At 44.0% G+C, this 17,583-nt stretch overlaps 1 protein-coding gene across 3 annotated transcripts in view; it reads right to left on the minus strand.

Moving 5' to 3' along the window:
• trak2 (trafficking protein, kinesin binding 2) overlaps window positions 1–16,459 on the minus strand; it is a 149,313-nt gene extending 132,854 nt beyond the window's left edge. Inside the window, exon 1 of one of the 3 annotated variants that reach the window (XM_085985489.1) lies at window positions 16,289–16,459. The gene's annotated coding sequence lies outside the window, so the exon portion shown is untranslated. Of the gene's footprint in view, window positions 1–7,231; window positions 7,470–16,283 lie in introns of those variants that run through there. The other 2 variants (XM_085985490.1, XM_085985491.1) reach the window with 2 other exon arrangements.
• Between the last annotated feature and the right edge of the window lie 1,124 nt (window positions 16,460–17,583).

A 17,583-nucleotide genomic window follows, 5' to 3' on the forward strand; every position in this document is an offset into this window, starting at 1 on the left:
CCACAACGAGGACTCTTTTTACCAGGTTCAGTCTCTCACAGGCTTTTAAACCTAGTATGGCTTGCACATCCTTTGGCACCACGATTAATGCTAGCGTGTGCTCTCTGTCCTTGTGTGTTACTTTGACAATGCATCTTCCTTTCACCGGTATATCAGTACCTGAGTATCCTGTCACTTTCACTTTTATTCCATGCATCTTTGGTCTGGGTCTAATTTTCTTAAAATCAGTCTCTGATATCACATTAACTTGTGCTCCAGTATCCAATTTAAATGGAATGTGTATGTCATTCACTTTTAGTGTCAACATCCAGTCTCTTTCTTCTTTTTTGTTTTCAGACACAACATCTACATAGAACTCCTCTATCTCGCTTTCATCTACTGTATGGACCTTGCTTTGTTGCGCTTGGTTCTTACAGCAACGGGCATAATGGTTGTTTTTGTTGCAACTATTGCATGTTTTACCATATGCTGGACACTTTCTTGGTGGATGCTGTGTACCGCATCGACTACATGACTTTCGGTTGCCCCTTTCATTTTTGTTCGCTGGCCACGCCTCTTTTTTCACATTGGCGCTTTTTGTTAAACGGTTTGTGTCCGTTCATTCTCACTGCATCCACGTTGCAACTACTGTCACTGAACAGCTCCTTTGCCTGCAACTTCACAGTCTCTGTAGCCCTACACAGTGCTATGGCTTTCCCCAGGTCTAGATCTTGCTCTCTTAGCAGTCTTTCCCTTGGACCATTATCTGGAATACCACACACCAGTCTGTCTTTTATCAGCGAGTCTGTCAGTCCCCCAAATTCACATGTTTTGCTTCTGTTTCTCAGTTCAGTCACATACTGATCAATAGACTCTCCCGTTTTCTGTACACGTGAAAAATCTGTGCCTCTCAAACGTCACATTACGTTTAGGTATGCAGTAGGCCTCAAACTGTTCCATTATTTTATCTAGCTTCATTTTGTCTCCATCAGCAGCGAATGTGAAGTTATTATACACCTCCAGCGCTTCATCACCCACGACATGTAAGAACAGTGACGCTTTCCTCTCATCACCTTTCTCGTCAGCTCCGATTGCTGATAAATACAACCCCAAACGTTGTTTAAACCTCCTCCAATTTTCAGCCACATTACCTGTCAACTGAAGCGTCGCCGGTGGGTGTAAACCTTCCATTTTTTCACTTCGTTAGCTATTCTCCAATGGTAAGCAACGATGTTCTCTTTTGGCTTGCTAATTTGTGGAGAGCTGATTTAACTTCAGATTTTTTCTCTTCATCTCTTTCAGCCACTTCTGACACCATGTATTGATTTCTTTGTGGGTTCAATGAGGAGACATTTATGAAAGAGAATGTCTTTTAATCTAAAGTCTGTTCAACTCTTTATACAGCTTTACAGGAGACACGATGCTAGTGATGCATCTAGAACGAAACTGAAACTAAACCAAACTGCTTGTCTCTGTCACATGACCTCTGCTGGTCAGGCATAAGTAATCAATCAGGCAACTATGCTGGTAAGACATGATAATCAAACAGGCAAATAACATCACTATTTGCTGATATCATTACATATACAGTACTGCATTGGCAACCATTCAGCTATGCACTTTAGTAAGATGCAGAGCTTCTGCATTTGAAGACTGGCGAGGCAAACATGAACCAGGATGCTTAGCCATTACTGAAACAAAGTCACATTGAGTAGAGCTGAAGCTGACTACTGTAAACACAGACAATGAGACACAGGTCAGTCACCAGTCTGTGATATGGTCTGTTGATCCAGATTCTATTTCTAGTAATAAAAGGTGTCTGGTGCAAACTGATCTTGTGCCTGCAACAAACTCTGATGACTTGCCCCATGTTGAAGTGGTTAGTAACTTCTCCAATCCTACACTACATTTTATTACATTATGCATAGTTTCCAATGTCACAATTTACACACTCAACTGAGGAGCACAGACTACGGAATAAATATAGATCTCATGAAAGATTTTATCAGACGCAGGAGCCAGAACTAATTTGTTATTCCACCAAGTCCGCAGAAGTGTCTCCGGTTATGTTCGTGGCTATCTAATTTCCTCTCAATTTACTCCATCTATGCAGTAGTTGATGTTGGTACTCTGATTCTTCCTCTCCTGCCCATCAACTCAACAGTCACCTCAGGCCCCTTCATAGAATGTGTTACTGCACAGAAGGAGGCCATTCGGCCCATCGAGTCCCTGCCGGCTCTCTGCAAGAGCGCTTCAGCTAGTCCCACTCCCCCGCCCTTTCCCCATAGCCCTGCAAATATTTTTCCTTCAGGTACTTATCCAATTCCCTTTTGAAAGCCACGATTGAATCTGCCTCCACCACCCTTTCAGGCAGTGCATTCCAGATCCTAACCACTCACTGCATAAAAAAGTTTTTCCTCATGTCACATAGAAACATAGAAGGTAGGAGCAGGAGTAGGCCATTCGGCCCCTCGAGCCTGTTCGGCCATTTAATGAGATCATGGCTGATCATCCAAATTCAGTACCCTGTCCCTGCTTTCTCCCCATATCCCTTGATCCCTTTAGCCTTAAGAAATATATCTAACTCCTTCTTGAATATATTTAATGAATTGGCCTCAACTGCCTTGTGTGGTAGAGAATTCCACAGGTTCACCACTCTCTGGGTGAAGAAATTCCTCCTCATCTCAGTCCTAAATGGCTTACCCCTTAGACTGTGACCCCTGGTTCTGGACTCCCCGACCATCGGGAACATCCTTCCTGCATCTAGTCTGTCTAGTCCTGTTAGAATTTTATAAGTTTCAATGAGATCCCCTCTCATTCTTCTAAACTCTAGCGAATATAAGCCCAATTGACTCAATCTCTCTTCATACGTCATTCCTGCCTTTCGTTCTTAGGCCAATCACCTTAAATCTGTGTCCTCTGGTTCTCGACCCTTCCGCCAATAAGACTTACATTTATATAGCGCCTTTCATGACCACCGGACGTTTCAAAGTACTTTTAAAGTGTAGTCACTGTTGTAATGCAGCCTATTTGCGCACAGTAAGCTCCCACAAACAGCAATGTGATAATGACAAGATACTTTTTTTTAGTTATGTTGATCGAGGGATAAATATTGGCCAGGGCACCGGGGATAACTCCCCTGCTCCTCTTCAAAATAGTGTATGCTTTTTTAACCGCTTTCTCAACCTGCCTTTCCACCTTCAATGATTTGTGCACATATACCCCCAGGTCTCTCTGTTTATGCACTCACTTTAGAATTGTACCCTTTAGTTTTTCCTACCAAAATACATTACTTCGCACTTTGTGTGTTAAATTTCATCTGCCACATATCCACCAACCTGTCTATGTTCTCCTGAAGTCCATCACTATCCTCCTCACTGTTCACTATAATTCCAAGTTTTGTGTCATCTGCAAATTTTACCCTGTACACCCAAGTCCAAGTCATTAATATAGATCAAAAAAGCAGTGGTCCTAGTACCGACCCCTGGGGAACACCACTGTGTACCTTCCTCCAGTCTGATAAACAACCATTCACCACTACTCTGTTTCCTGTCACTTAGCCAATTTTGTATCCATACTGCCACTGTCCCTTTTATTCCATGGGCTTCCACTTTGCTGACAAGCCTATTATGTGGCACTTTATCAAACGCCTTTTTGGAAGTCTATGTACACCATGTCAACCACATTGCCCTCATTAACCCTCTCTGTTACCTCATCAAAAAACTTGATCAAGTTAGTTAAACAGGATTTGTCTTTAACAAATCAAAGCTGGCTTTCCTTAATTAATCCACACTTGTCCAAGTGACTGTTAATTTTGTCACAGATTATCGTTTCTAAAAGCTTCCCCACCACTGAGGTTAAACTGACTAGCCTGTAGCTGCTGGGTTTATCCTCACACCCTTTTTTGAACAAGGGTGTAACATTTGCAATTCTCCAGTCCATGGCACCACCCCCGTACCTAAGGAGGATTGGAAGATTATGGCCAATATCTGCGCAATTTCCACCTTTACTTCCCTCAGCATCCTAGGATGCATCCCATCCGGTCCGAGTGACTTATCTATTTTAAGTACAGCCAGCCTCTCTAGTACCTCCTCTATCAATTTTTATCCTATCTAGTATCTCAACGACCTCCGCTTTCACTATGACTTTGGCAGCATCTTTTTCCTTGTGAAGACAGATGCAAAGTACTCATTTAGTACCTCAGCCATGCCCTCTGCCTCCATGCGTAGGTCTCCATTTTGGTCCCTAATGGGCCCCACTCCTCCTCTACTACCAGTTTACTATTTATATGCCTATAGAAGACTTTTGGATTCCCTTTTATGCTAGCTGCCAATCTATTCTCCTACTCTCGCTTTGCCCCTCTTATTTCCTTTTTCATTTCCCCGCTGAACTTTCTATATTCAGCCTGGTTCTCACTTATATTCTCAACCTGCCATGTCATATGCCCCCTTTTTCTGCTTCATCTTATTCTCTATCTCTTTCGTCATCCAGGAAGCTCTGACTTTGGTTGCCCTACCTTTCCCCCTCGTGGGAATGTACCTCGACTGCACCCAAACCATCTCCTCTTTAAAGGCAGCCCTTTGTTCAATTACAGTTCTGCCTGCCAATCCTTGATTCCAGTTTACCCAGGCCAGATCCATTCTCAACCCACTGAAATTGGCCTTCCACCAATTAAGTATTTTTACTGTAGATTACTCCCTGTCTTTTTCCATAGCTAATCTAAACCTTATGATACTATGTTCTCTGTCTCAACTTCTCCAGATCAATAACCTTCTTCACTTGTCAACCAACCCTCATTTAGGTTTTTTGCTAATGATTCCAATCTACATCCATCAGCTTCCTTTGGACAGCATGCCCTCACTGCACACAGCCTTTATTCCTCAAAGTACAATGGCTGATCCTTGATCACTTCCATGCCCTTCAATGGGCAATGAAAATCTCATTTTCCAATACCTTCACATCTGAAGTCCAACCAACAGTTGCCATCTCGTATCTTTGATTCCTCCACTCAAGTCTTTCATCCACTGGCCTTCTTGACCTGGTTATCTCCTCTGATCTGAAATGGAATTTCCACATCTCTTCTATTGCTAAAACTCCAAAAAGTTTGATTTTCTTTTTCACACCAAACATTTCTGTTCTCAACAACACATACCTCTCTATAAAGCCCGAATCCATTCAAGACTTGCATTGTGTTCCCATATCTGTGGAGGCTCTAATTTCTCAAGCATCAACAACTTGCATTTATATAGCGCCTTTAATGTAGTAAAATGTCCCAAGGCACTTCACAGGAGCGTAATCAGGCAAAATTTGGCACTGAGCCACAAAGAGATATTAAGATATGTGACCAAAAGTTTGGTCAAAGAGGTAGGATTTAAGGAAAGGAGAGACAGGTAGAGAAGTTTAGGGAGGGAATTCCTGAGATTGCCGAGACAGCTGAAGCCACGGCCACCTATGGAGGGGCGAAGGAAATCATCAGGCCTTTAATATCCAAACCTGGTGTCAGCTAACCACTATTTTGATTTATCGCACCTACACTTTGATCTTGGTAGTGTTTGGGCCCTTCATCCAATTTCCCCAATTTTTAATTAAAAAATGCAGTAACAAGAATTTTAATGTTGGTCTCCTTTTCTCCAGCCCAGCTAATTAGGATTCCAAAGTCCTTCTTGCATCAGTTCTTATAAGGTGGCCTTTTGTACCAGGAATCACATGCCTTGATATATTTCTACCCCGAAAACTGCATTATCTTTTTTACCAGCTGTTTCTCGTGTTACTGGTGCACAACTAGACTGATTTGAATTGTTCCAATATTGAATGATTGTCAAGAGTTCTACAGTGTTATTAACATATGCTCTTACCTCCGAGATGGGCTTGACACCAATATCAGGAAAAGATCCATACAAGGTGAGCAATGAAACGATCCCAATGCCAACCTGTACAGGCAAGCTGACTGCTCAGCCCACCTGGAGCCAAAACACATTGGTCCAGAATTTGCTGGTAAAATAACAGCAAGCTTAATGGCGCTGTCCATTATTAATGTGTAAATCCTCAAGCAACTTGTGGTGAGGAAAAGATACCCAGTGAATTGTGATTCGCCACAAGTTGCTGGACAATTTGCGCCGCTCCGCCATTAGCCTGAAGAAAATGGCAACTCGTCCTCAATCGCCCGAGAGTTTCATGAAACTGTTAAATTTGCACATTAATTGCCAATTAAACTCACCACAGAAAATTAGCGCTGGTATTTAATAACGCAAATACCTATTTAAATGACTAGATTTATCTTCCTGCAATGCCACACAACCTCTCCGACCCAGAAAAGGAACAACTGAAATTGTAGTCTCATTCCTACAAATAGTAAATTGTTGTTAGAGATTTCTAAAATTATATATATTTTTTAAACTTTTCCTTCCTGTCTTTTTTTCCCTCTCTTAATCCAATCTTTTTTTCCCTCTCTTTCTGTACCTGATTTGACTAATTCACCCCATCTCATTCTCAATTGTTCCTCTGTTTCTTTCCCAATCCTTAAATCTCAGTGGTCAAGAAGATAGACTGTTGGTCCTATCGTTCACCAAGGTCCCTGATGCTCCGTTTCACTTGCACTTCCAACAACCTGCAGCACAAAAACTTTTCAAGCTGAAGGGCGAGGAAAAAAGTCTAACTAACGGGGCACGCTGCAAGATGCCCTGCTCCAGAAAATTCTGGGCCATTAGCCACCCACAGTCTTCAAGTGTCGGTGGCTTTTTTGTGTCTGCCACTAGCAGTGCTTTGAATCTAGCAGCACAGAGATAGAAGAATGCTTGAGGGGTTTCCACGCTGTCCAAGGCACTAACAACACTTCATTTACAATACAGTGCTGCTGGAGACTCGGCTTCACACAGCAACAGTGTTGTTACAACAGTGCAGCATCACTCTGTATCTAGCCTGGGTAATAGTTCACCCAGAAGAGGCTGAAAGTGGCAGATTGAAACAAAAACAAGCAGAGGGTTCTTTTAACTTTCAAGCACAAGCCCGGTTACTGAAGTGAAACTTTCACAAATTGGAGGATGGGGGAAGTTAATTTTAAATAATTATTTGTTGTAGAAAAAAAAAGTTTTCATAACAACAAAGTCTGCTAAACAAAGACTCTCCACAGTGGTTTTAAAATCTCACACTTGAGAAGTTCCCTCCCCCATATGTGCACAAATGTGCCTACCTTGCAGCTCTGGATAGTCATCGAGACACAACACTTTCACAATGAAATGCCAGGGACACTCACCAGTGGGTTAACAAGCTGAGTCGTCCAGTCCAATTAAAGAGTCTAAACCAGAGAACAATCAACTATTCTCTGTTGAAAGCCTTCGAGCAAAATATCCAACCAGCTTGCACTGCGGTTCCAGCTCATCGGGAGAGACAGGATCCCAGTCAGAACAGAAAGGGGTATATGCTAAAATCAACAAATCCCATTCCACTGCTCTGTACAGTATACGAGTTCTTCAGAAGCCAGGATGTTCTGATTTAAAAATAAACTGCTGCTGCACACAAGAGAAGTGTTCATTTCCTAAAGGTTTAATGTTCGGCACTCTTTCATCGACCGCTTTTAAAAGCCCAGTGGCTTTACATAGCATTGCAATTGAAGGCACATTGGCTTTATTACAGCAGTCACGTGACAGGGTGGGGTGGGATATTCAAGAGGTAGCAATTGGTCCTTATTATATTAAAAAATAAAAGGTTCACATATGGTGTGTTCTGCATTCATTAGTAACCAAAGACACTGAAAATTTTCTGGGTAATATTGTCAAAAGTAGCTCTTTAAAAAGAGAAAGCACATTTCTCTCAACTGTAATATGTTAATTACTGGCCTAACACATCCCCCACCAATCTTGTTATTTAAATACAAGATGCGAGTACTTGAGGTTGCAGAGGTTCCTTGCCTTGGAGCTGCACAACGCACAGGTATTTTTTGGGAAGCAATTCCCTGATCTTAGTGACGTGATCATTGTGAGAGATGTCACAATGATCTCCTTATCTAAGGAAGGATATACTTACCTTGGAGGCGGTGCAACGAAGGTTCACTAGATTGATTCCTGGGATGAGAGGGCTGTCCTATGAGGAGAGATTGTGTGGAATGGGCCGATACTCTCTGGAGTTTACAAGAATGAGAGTTGATCTTATTGAAACATACAAGATTCTGAGGGGGATTGACAGGCTAGATGCTGAGAGGTTGTTTCCCCTGGCTGGAGTGTCTAGAACCAGGGATCACAGTCTCAGGATAAGGGATCGGCCATTTAAGACTGAGATGAGGAGGAATTTCTTCACGCAGAGGGTTGTGAATCTTTGAAATTCTCTACCCCAGAGGGCTGCAGATGCTGAATCGTTGAGTATATTCAAGGCAGAGATAGATAGATTTTTAGACTCTATGGGAATCAAGGGCTATGGGGATCAGGCAGGAAAGTGGAGTTGAGGTCAATGATCAGCCATGATCTTATTGAATGGTGTAGCAGGCTCGGGGGGGCCATCTGATGAGCAAACTCACTCCTTACAGAAGATTACAATCTTCCCATGTCAGTTTATAGCAGACTGATGTTTCTCTCTGGACGGCAAACAATCAATCTTGTTTCAGCTTGGCTATCGACCTTACAGCACGCACAAGGGCATCAAGGGTGGGTAGATCAGGTTACTGCAATAACAGGGGCGCATGTGACCAACATTCAGTTCAAAGTTATTCAGCAAGGTCAAAACCAAGTCGAGAGATTAACGGTGACAATTCTGGGACTTCACTAACACCCAGCTTGTAGTGAAGATACGATACTGAGCTCTGCAGTAATCACGTGCAAATTAACAATCTGAACACTACTGTAAATTTTAGAATAGCAGTGTGTGGGTTGGCAAAGGGAATATTTTCAAAACAAAGTACTCCTCCCTCCCCATGCAGATTAGAAATAATTTCACCCCAGTATCACACGATGGTGATCGGATATTTGACATCATACTGAAGCGCCAATTACCCGTTAGGTGAAATTAGTGGGGAACGGAGCTAGTGAGGTGCTAATACAAAATAGAATGGGGATTAGCTAAAATACGGGCCTCTGGTCCAGCATCACTAGTGTAGAACGGACTTTCTCTTTCCATCTCATAACGCAGAATCACGAGGGAAAATTCACTGTGTAGAATGACAATGATACCAGAATATAAAAATAGATGGACAGGAAAAACTGATTTCACGGGCAAGATGAAGATGAACACATTATAAATGATTACTGGGAAGGTATCCCATCATCTAAAGCACTTTACAGATCATGACCTCAATCTGAGTCATTTATTCTCTATTTAATACATGATCATCGCAGATCCTAAAGGATAATCATTAATAGCCCAACTGAATTGAAGTACGACAAGAAGACTTGCATTTCTATAGTGCTTTTCACGACCACTGGACGTCCAAAGCACTTTACAGCCAACGAAGTACTTTTTGAAGTGGAGTAACTGTTGTAATGTCGGAAACGCAGCAGCCAATTTGTGCACAGCAAGGTCCCACAAACAGCAATGTGATAATGACCAAATAATTATTTTTTTTTAGTTATGTTGATTTGAGGGATAAATATTGGCCAGGAGACCGGGGATAACACCCCTGCTCTTCGAAATAGTGCCATGGGATCTTTTACATCCACCCGAGAGCAGACAGGGCCTCGGTTTAACGTCTCTCTGACAGTGCAGCACTCCCTCAGCACTGCACTGGAGTGTCAGCCTGGGTTTTGTGCTGAGGTCTCTGGGGTGGGACTTGAACCCACCACCTTCTGACTCAGAGGCGAGAGTGTTGCCCACTGAGTCACAGCTGACATTGACATGGAGTTAAGGAGATATGTTTTAGGAACAGAACGCCCTCTAAACATTGGAATATTTTGATAAATTGGTCAAGAAGAATGTCCTGAGATGGCACCATATGATGTGGCAGTGAAATGCAAGGTCATGGGTCTGATCTGTATCGAATTACCCGATCTGAACTGCTACAGTGGTCTCAGTGTCTGTTGGAACAACTTGTAGTTATATAGCGCCTTTAATGTAGTAAAGCATCCCATGGAGCTTTACTGGAGTGTAATCAGACAAAAAAATTGGCACCGGACCAAAGGAGGTGACAGTAAAAGAGGCAACCAAAAGCTCAGTCAAAGAGGTAGGTATTAAGGAGCATCTTAAAGGAGCAGAGAGAGATGGAGAGACAGAGAGGTTTATGGACGGAATTCCAGAGCTGGGGGCCTAGACAGCTGAAAGCACGGTCGCCAATGGAGGGGCGAATGAAATCGGGGATTCACAAGAGGCCAGAATTTGAGGAATGTAGCGCACTCGGAGGGTTGTAGGAGGTTACAGAGATATAGATGGAGAATTTTTAATTTGTGGCGTCAGTGAACCAGGAGCTAATGTAGGTCAATGAACAGAAGGGCGATGGGTGAACAAGACTTAGTGCCAGTTAGGCTACCAGTTTTGGATGAACTCAAATTTATGCAGGGAGGGGGAAAGTGGGAAGAAGAGTGAAAAATTGGCCAGAGTTCCTTATCACTACGGAAAATGCACCAAGGATAGGATTAAGTTGAGCTGCAAAAAACCCTATCAAGTGTTAGCGCTCTGCCTCGTCTGAGCTCACGAGTGTTGACGTGTGCCTTGCCTGAACTCCACGAGCGTTAGCACTGTGCCTTGTCTGAACACAGCAAAGTAAAGAGCTGCAATACAGCACTGCCATTCTACAGCTTCACTGCCTTGATCAAATTACACATTCCAGCCAGAGTGCTTGACGAGTGCTGTCCAATTACACCTCCCACTCCCCAGCATTGTCAGTACAGTTCCTCACTAAGGGAAACGCTGTGGTCAGCAAATGTAGCCACAAACTACGAAATAAGATGGCTATACTCTATATTAAAGCACAACACAAATCAGAGGGCGTGCCCAGGTTGAGGAGACGTTAATAAAATCAGACAAGCTTTGCCCACACAGTTTATCACTGTTGCCCCTTAATACATGACTGACTGCCTTGCAATACACAACTTACTGCATTATCCTTAATATATAATTTTTATTTTTTTCCCCTATTTACCTAGCATTAAGATGAGCCTACAAAATATAAACATTCCAGTTTTGTCATTCTTTCCCACCACTACTTTGGGTGTACACTTTGCATCACTTTGGAGTTACTCCCAAGAAATCAAACAGAGCCCAGGGGAATTAACAAAGTCAGTGTTCTGTGCAACATTTCACATGATGAGGACATAAGCATGACTCATCCTTTGAATTTACCAACACTCCAAGCTAAACATCTCATCCCCAACAGCAAATAGGGGTGTCAACCCTGGTTGGATGCATGCCTGGTGGTTTCATCACAAGATATCCTGCCTCCCACTGCCCCGCCATTGGTCGACCCAACACGTTCATCCTCATGCCGCACCATCTTTCCTCGCCAAAGAGAAAGCAAACAGACTCTTCCTGACTTGATTGGATGATTCTTGACAGTCAAACAGCCTTTGTTCCCCCCAAATCCTATATTATAACTGATAAACAAAAGTGTTCGAAGAAAATGATAAAAAAACACAATTTAAAAAAAAACGGTGTCTTTTTTTTCCCGAGTTGCTCCTGGCAGTGTCCTGGAGATTAATCTTCAATTGCTGCCGACTCCAGAGCAATCCTAGAGAGAGTTCTTGACCCTAAAAGGCGACCGGGGCAACAGGCATATGGTCAGAGTGTTCTACAGGAAACTTTGTGCTATCCAGTACCGATGGGACCAAGCTGTTGCCGTCCCATCAAAACTGCCGGACAAACCAGCACTAATGTTGAAACATACGGAGATTTTGAGCTCCGTATCTGGCAACAAACCCTGTTGCTTAGCAACAGCTTCTAAACAGTCGGCCGTACCTTGCAAGCGGCTCCGTAGCTTAGCAACAGCTTCAGCGAGACCTTGCAGAGCCTGACTGGTGAAAAAAAAGCAACGAAAAGAAAAAAAAACGAACGAAACGGCTCCTGATTTTTGCCGGTGGCTCGAGCATTCCGGACAGACCAAAGTTTCCTGTACTGCCATCTTCATCAAAACCAGAACATCTTCCAATTTACAAGTGAGATTATGTACTTAAGAATTCATTTACACATACAAATTATGGTACACAACAGGTAAGAGGGAACTCACATTCGGTAAGCTTGGTCTGAGTATACCCGAGATGGGTAAACTGAAAATCCACCATGGCAGAGCGGAACAAGCCGTCTTTATAATGAAGTGTTTTGTCTACAGGGCTTTCAATCAACAACACTGCTTAGATAGCTACCTTTAGCCCAGTGTGTACTGCAGATACACTATCAAGCCCATCTTTATTTGAACAAGACTACCCATTAACTGCACAGAAAGAAAAAAAGACTTGCATTTATATAGCACCTTTCATTACCTCAGGACGTCCCAAAGCCCTTTACAGTCAATTAAGTACTTTTGTGAAGTCATTTTTGTAATGTAGGAAATGTGGCAGCCAATTTGCACACAGCAAGTTCCCACAAACAGCAATGTGATAATGACCAGACACTCTTTTTTACGTGTTGGTTGAGGGATAAATATTGACCAGGACACCGGGGAGAATTTTTCTTCGAAATAGTGCTATGGGATCTTTTACATCCACCTGAGGGGGCAGACGAAGAGTCGGTTTAACATCTCATCCGAAAGACAAACATGCCAAGCCTGCTTTTGGGGCTCGTCAAGAAAGGAGGAGTATCACATGTGCGCTGCCAAATTATCAGTCTTTTCCATTGTAGAACTATATTTCCCTTTTCTTTCCCCACCCAAACCTCTCTCCTATGGCTGAAACTACATAGCAGAATCTGACCCTGAAAAAAAAAAATACCACACTGCCTGGACAGCGTATTATTGCTCACAGCTGCTCAGTGCAATTAAGCAAACCAAAATCAGCAACCTGCATCCACAGAGTCCTAATCCCCTTTACAAACTTCTGGATGCAAGGGCACGTTTCAACAAGCGTTGCCAGATCACATCACGTGCGGACGGCTTCGGGCAGAAAGTCAAAGAAATCATAGTCACCCGAGGCACACAGCGTGTAGGTACTGCAGCTCAGGCTGAAAAAGAACGTACATTTATATAGCGCCTTTCATGACCTCAGGACGTCCCAAATCCCTTTACAGCCAATCAAATACTTTTGAAGTGCAGTCACCGTTGTAATGTAGGAAATCCATAGTGTCAATAGGAAATACACCAAACTAACAAATTCACATATAAAAAAAGATCCACCACAACCAGGTCAAAATTCCAGAACCTCATACTGCAACAAACAAATACAAAACCTGTGGCCCAGCCCACTGAACTCCCGTGCTGTTGCTTACAGTCAGCTGGAGGATGTGATTTTAGAACACAAGACGTGCAAGGCCCAGCAGCCCCTCTTACTCCCAGCTTCCCCAGCCTGGCCCCCGCCATAACAAGAGAGCCAACCCTTAAGTGTCAGCCATGGCTCAGTGGTAGCACTCTCGCCTCGTGAGTCAGAAAGTTGTGTGTTCAAGTCCCACTTTACAGACTTAAGCATGCAATCCAGGCTGACACTCCAGAGGAGTACTGAGGGAGTGCTGCACTGCCGGAGGTGCCATCTTTTGGATGAAACATCTGCCCTCTCAGGTGGATGTAAAAGATTCACAGCACTATTCTGAAGAAGAGCAGGGGAGCTCTCCCCGATGTTCTTGTCAATATTTATCCCTCAATCAACACCACTACAACAAATTATCTGGTCACGATCACATTGTTGTTTGTGGAAGTTTGGCCCTCCATTCACCATGACATTTCTGCAGCTACCGATCTGCTCAACCACACCCTCACCACCACCTTTGATGGCCTAGCCCCCATTAAAACCTTTACTATCTCTCACTCTGGCCATTCCCCCTGGTACGGCCCACATCTTATGTCCAAGGAACACAGACTTGAACAATATGGAGGACAACTGGTTTAGCCATTCACCGCCAGATCTGGCCGGACCATATAAAGCATTATCGGGTCCTGCTCTCATTTGCCAAAACTGCTCACTATTCCAGGATTATTCTGGAGTGCAAAACCTTTTCTCTACTGCTAATTGTCTTCTTAATCCCCTCTCTCCTGTCTCCTCTACCCTTACCTCCAACAAGTGCGAGGAGCCCATGGACTTCTTTGTCTCTAAGATTGAAACCATCCGATCAGCTGCCTCTGCCACTTTCTTTTTTATTCCCCTAGCCCAGCGGGCCAAACTTCCTCTAAGGCTCCCCCTGCCCTAGCCCCGAATTCGGATCTGTCTCCAGTTTCTCTCCAATCTCCCCTCATGACCTCTCCGCACTCATCTTGTCCACGAGACCCTCTTCCTGCTCCCTCGACCCTATTCCCACCAAGCTGCTGACCACCCAACTTCCTTTTCTGTCTCCCATGTTAACTGACATTGTTAACAATTCTCTCTCCTCAGGTACTGCCCCCCGTCCCTCAAATCTGCCGTCATCACTCCTCTCTGCAAAAAAAACCTTTGACCCCTCTGTCCTTATAAACTACGCCCCATCTCCAACCTCCCTTTCCTCTCCAAAGTCCTTGAACGTGTTGTCGCCTCCCAAATCCGTGCCCATCCATGCCAATCCCTCCAATCAGGTTTCCGCCCCGCCACAGTACCAAAATGGCTCTCAAAGTCATAAATGACATCCTTTGATGACCACTCCATCCTCCTCCAATGCCTCTCTGCCGTCGTCCAGCTGGGTGGGACTGCACTCGCCTGGTTCCATTCTTATCTATCTAATGGTAGCTAAAGAATCACCTGCAACAGCTTCTCTTCCCACTCCTACATTGTTACCTCTGGTGTCCCCCAAGGATCTATCCTTGGCCCCCTCCTATTTCTCATCTACATGTTGCCCCTTGGCGACATCATCCGAAAACACAGCATCAATTCCCACATGTACGCCGACGACACCCAGCTCTACCTCACCACCAATTCTCTCAACACCTCCACCCTCTCTAAATTGTCAGGCTGCTCGTCCGACATCCAGTACTGGATAAGCAGAAATTTTCTCCAATTAAATATTGGGAAGACCGAAGCCATGGTCTTTGGTCCCCAACACAAACTCCGTTCCCTAGCCATCAACTCCATCCCTCTCCCAAGTATCTGTCTGCAGCTGAACCAGACTGTCCGCAACCTTGGTGTCATATTCGACCCTGAAATGATCTTCCGACTACGTATCCTATGTAAGACCGGCTATTTCCACCTCAATAACTTCACCTGTCTCCGCCCCTGCCTCAGTTCATCTGCTGCTGAAACAAATTTTATTCTGTGACACTCCTGTGAAGCACCTTGGGACATTTTACTTACGCGCTATATAAATACAGGTTGTTGTAGCTGCCGCATTTCCTACATTACAACAGTAAAAAATTAATTAGCTGTAAAGCACTTCGAGACTGGATCAGGCATACACGCATTTTTCCTTCCCTCCCCTTCCTGTGCTTTATTTTTTCAGTATTTGAACTAATTTTACGTGAGTGTTTTAAACTAGGCGGTTAAGGAATCTTCACGATAATTGTATCTGGCAATTCTTTTCTTGTGAAACTTGACTGGGGAAGAAAGGTGTTGCAACCAGTTAGAAAGAAGAAAAACGCAGACACAACCAATCAGGAGCAAGAAAACTGACCAACTGCTCAACACAGAAGACACTCAACAAGACATTTTCAGATGACGGGTGGCCCACATCAAACCCTTTGAATTTCAGATTTAAATTTATTGTGAGGTTTGAAGTTATGTAAAGCCCAGTGTGTACTGCATATACGCTATCAAACCCATTTTTACTTCAACATGACTACCAACTAACTGCTCAGAAATGTAAATATACCAATATACTGCTTTTGAGGCAGCAGGAAAGTGTGACACCGTTACACTGCCAAATGACCAGTCTTGTGCCTTATAGAACTGTATTTCCTTCTCTTCCTCCCCCCACGCCCCACAAACCGCTTTCCCATGGTGGAAACTACATAGCAGATTCTGACCCTAATTTTTGATTTTGATCTGCATTCCATGCAAAAGAAAATACTTCAGTGAATTTCATTAAACTAAAAAAATCCCTACTTATAAAAAATCAGTGGCGGGCGACGAAAGGCAAAAGGCTGATTAAAGGGACTGAAGGTTAATAAGAGAGTAACAATAAAAGATTAACACAGAAAGGCATCAGGGGATGAATAAAGGCGGTGCGGGCACAGTTCGAGCCGGCCCGCGGGCTAGAGCTGGGGCCGCCGCTCCTCCGCCTCGGCGCCATCACTCACTCTCCACCCCGGCGGCCTCAAATCTACAGTCAAAACACCAGGCACCGACCTTACCGGCGAATGCAAGCCACGCTGAAAGCGGCCGTCCGTCGCAGCGAGCCGTCAGACTCCGGCCGGCTGCGCCTGAGACCCCGGCTCGGGAGACCTTAGCAACCGCCAGAGGGAGTCGCCTCCCCGGGCGATCGTCATCAACGGCGGACCGTGGGGCTCATTCGGTCTTACTCGATGCATGCAACGTCATCACTTAGTGATCTTTGCGAACTGGCAAACGCATTAGGCTTGGAGGCCAGCGTCCCCTCATGGCCACAAGCAGCAATGACATATAGTGTAGTGTATGTACCTTGAAGAAGGAACTATATTCTGCAGCCCCTGTATACTGCAGTACCAGTAGTGACCACCCCTGTATATAAGCCTGTGCAGAAACTTTGGGCCAGAAATTCGCGGCCAGAAGCTTGAGTACGGTCGGGGTACTCACGCATTTGGCCGTTGGAAATGCCGGCGTTCAGCAGGAACAGCGCATGCGGGGAACGCCGGCATTTCCAGACCCGAGGTCTATTCACAGCGCGTGCGACTGCACAGGCAGCGCTTGCGCAGTGAACTTTGTGGATTTCAATGATGGATTCAGTGAGGGTAAGTCCTTAGAAGTTACACTTGAAAAAAGCAAGTGTAAAGTTGTTCATTGGCTGCGGAGGAAGATATATTTTATCGTGGAGCTTCTGAAATGCAATATTTTTGTTTGGGAAAGGGAGGGAAGTTATTTTAAGAAATTTTAAGGAAGTTTTAAAGTTAAAAATTTTTTTTTTTAAAGGGTTTTCAGAACGGTAGGTAGAAGGAGCAATTGTGGCTGTGTGAATGGAATGTGAGAATGAGTTATGTATGTATGTCCACATATATTCCTTTACGTATATGTATGTATGTTTTATATTCCTTTACTAATGTGTATGAATGTATGTTTTTAATTATGATTTTCCAATAAGTTACTTTCTCTGAAAGTCATAATTAAATAATACGTTCATACACATAAGTAAAGGAATATATACATAACACGCAAAGGAATATATACAGACATACATACTTTCAGAAGCTCCACGATAATAAATATCTTCCTCCGCAGCCTCTGGAGCAACTGTACCCATGCTTTTTTATGTGTAAGTTGTAATGACTTGACCTCACTGAAAGCATTAATGAAAGCGGCGAATTATACTGCGCACGCGCTGCCTGTGCAGTCGCACGCGTTCTGCCTCTGAACCCCTTCGTTCAGAGGACAGGAAATGCCGGTTTTCCCCACATGCACTGTGCATGCTGAAAACCGGCATTTCATCCGGCCAGATGCGTAAGTACCCCGACCG

The sequence above is a fragment of the Somniosus microcephalus genome, chromosome 4 (assembly GCF_052327205.1).
Source record: "Somniosus microcephalus isolate GS21.2 chromosome 4, FLI_Smic_1.0, whole genome shotgun sequence".
NCBI classification, from domain to species: Eukaryota; Metazoa; Chordata; class Chondrichthyes; order Squaliformes; family Somniosidae; genus Somniosus; species Somniosus microcephalus.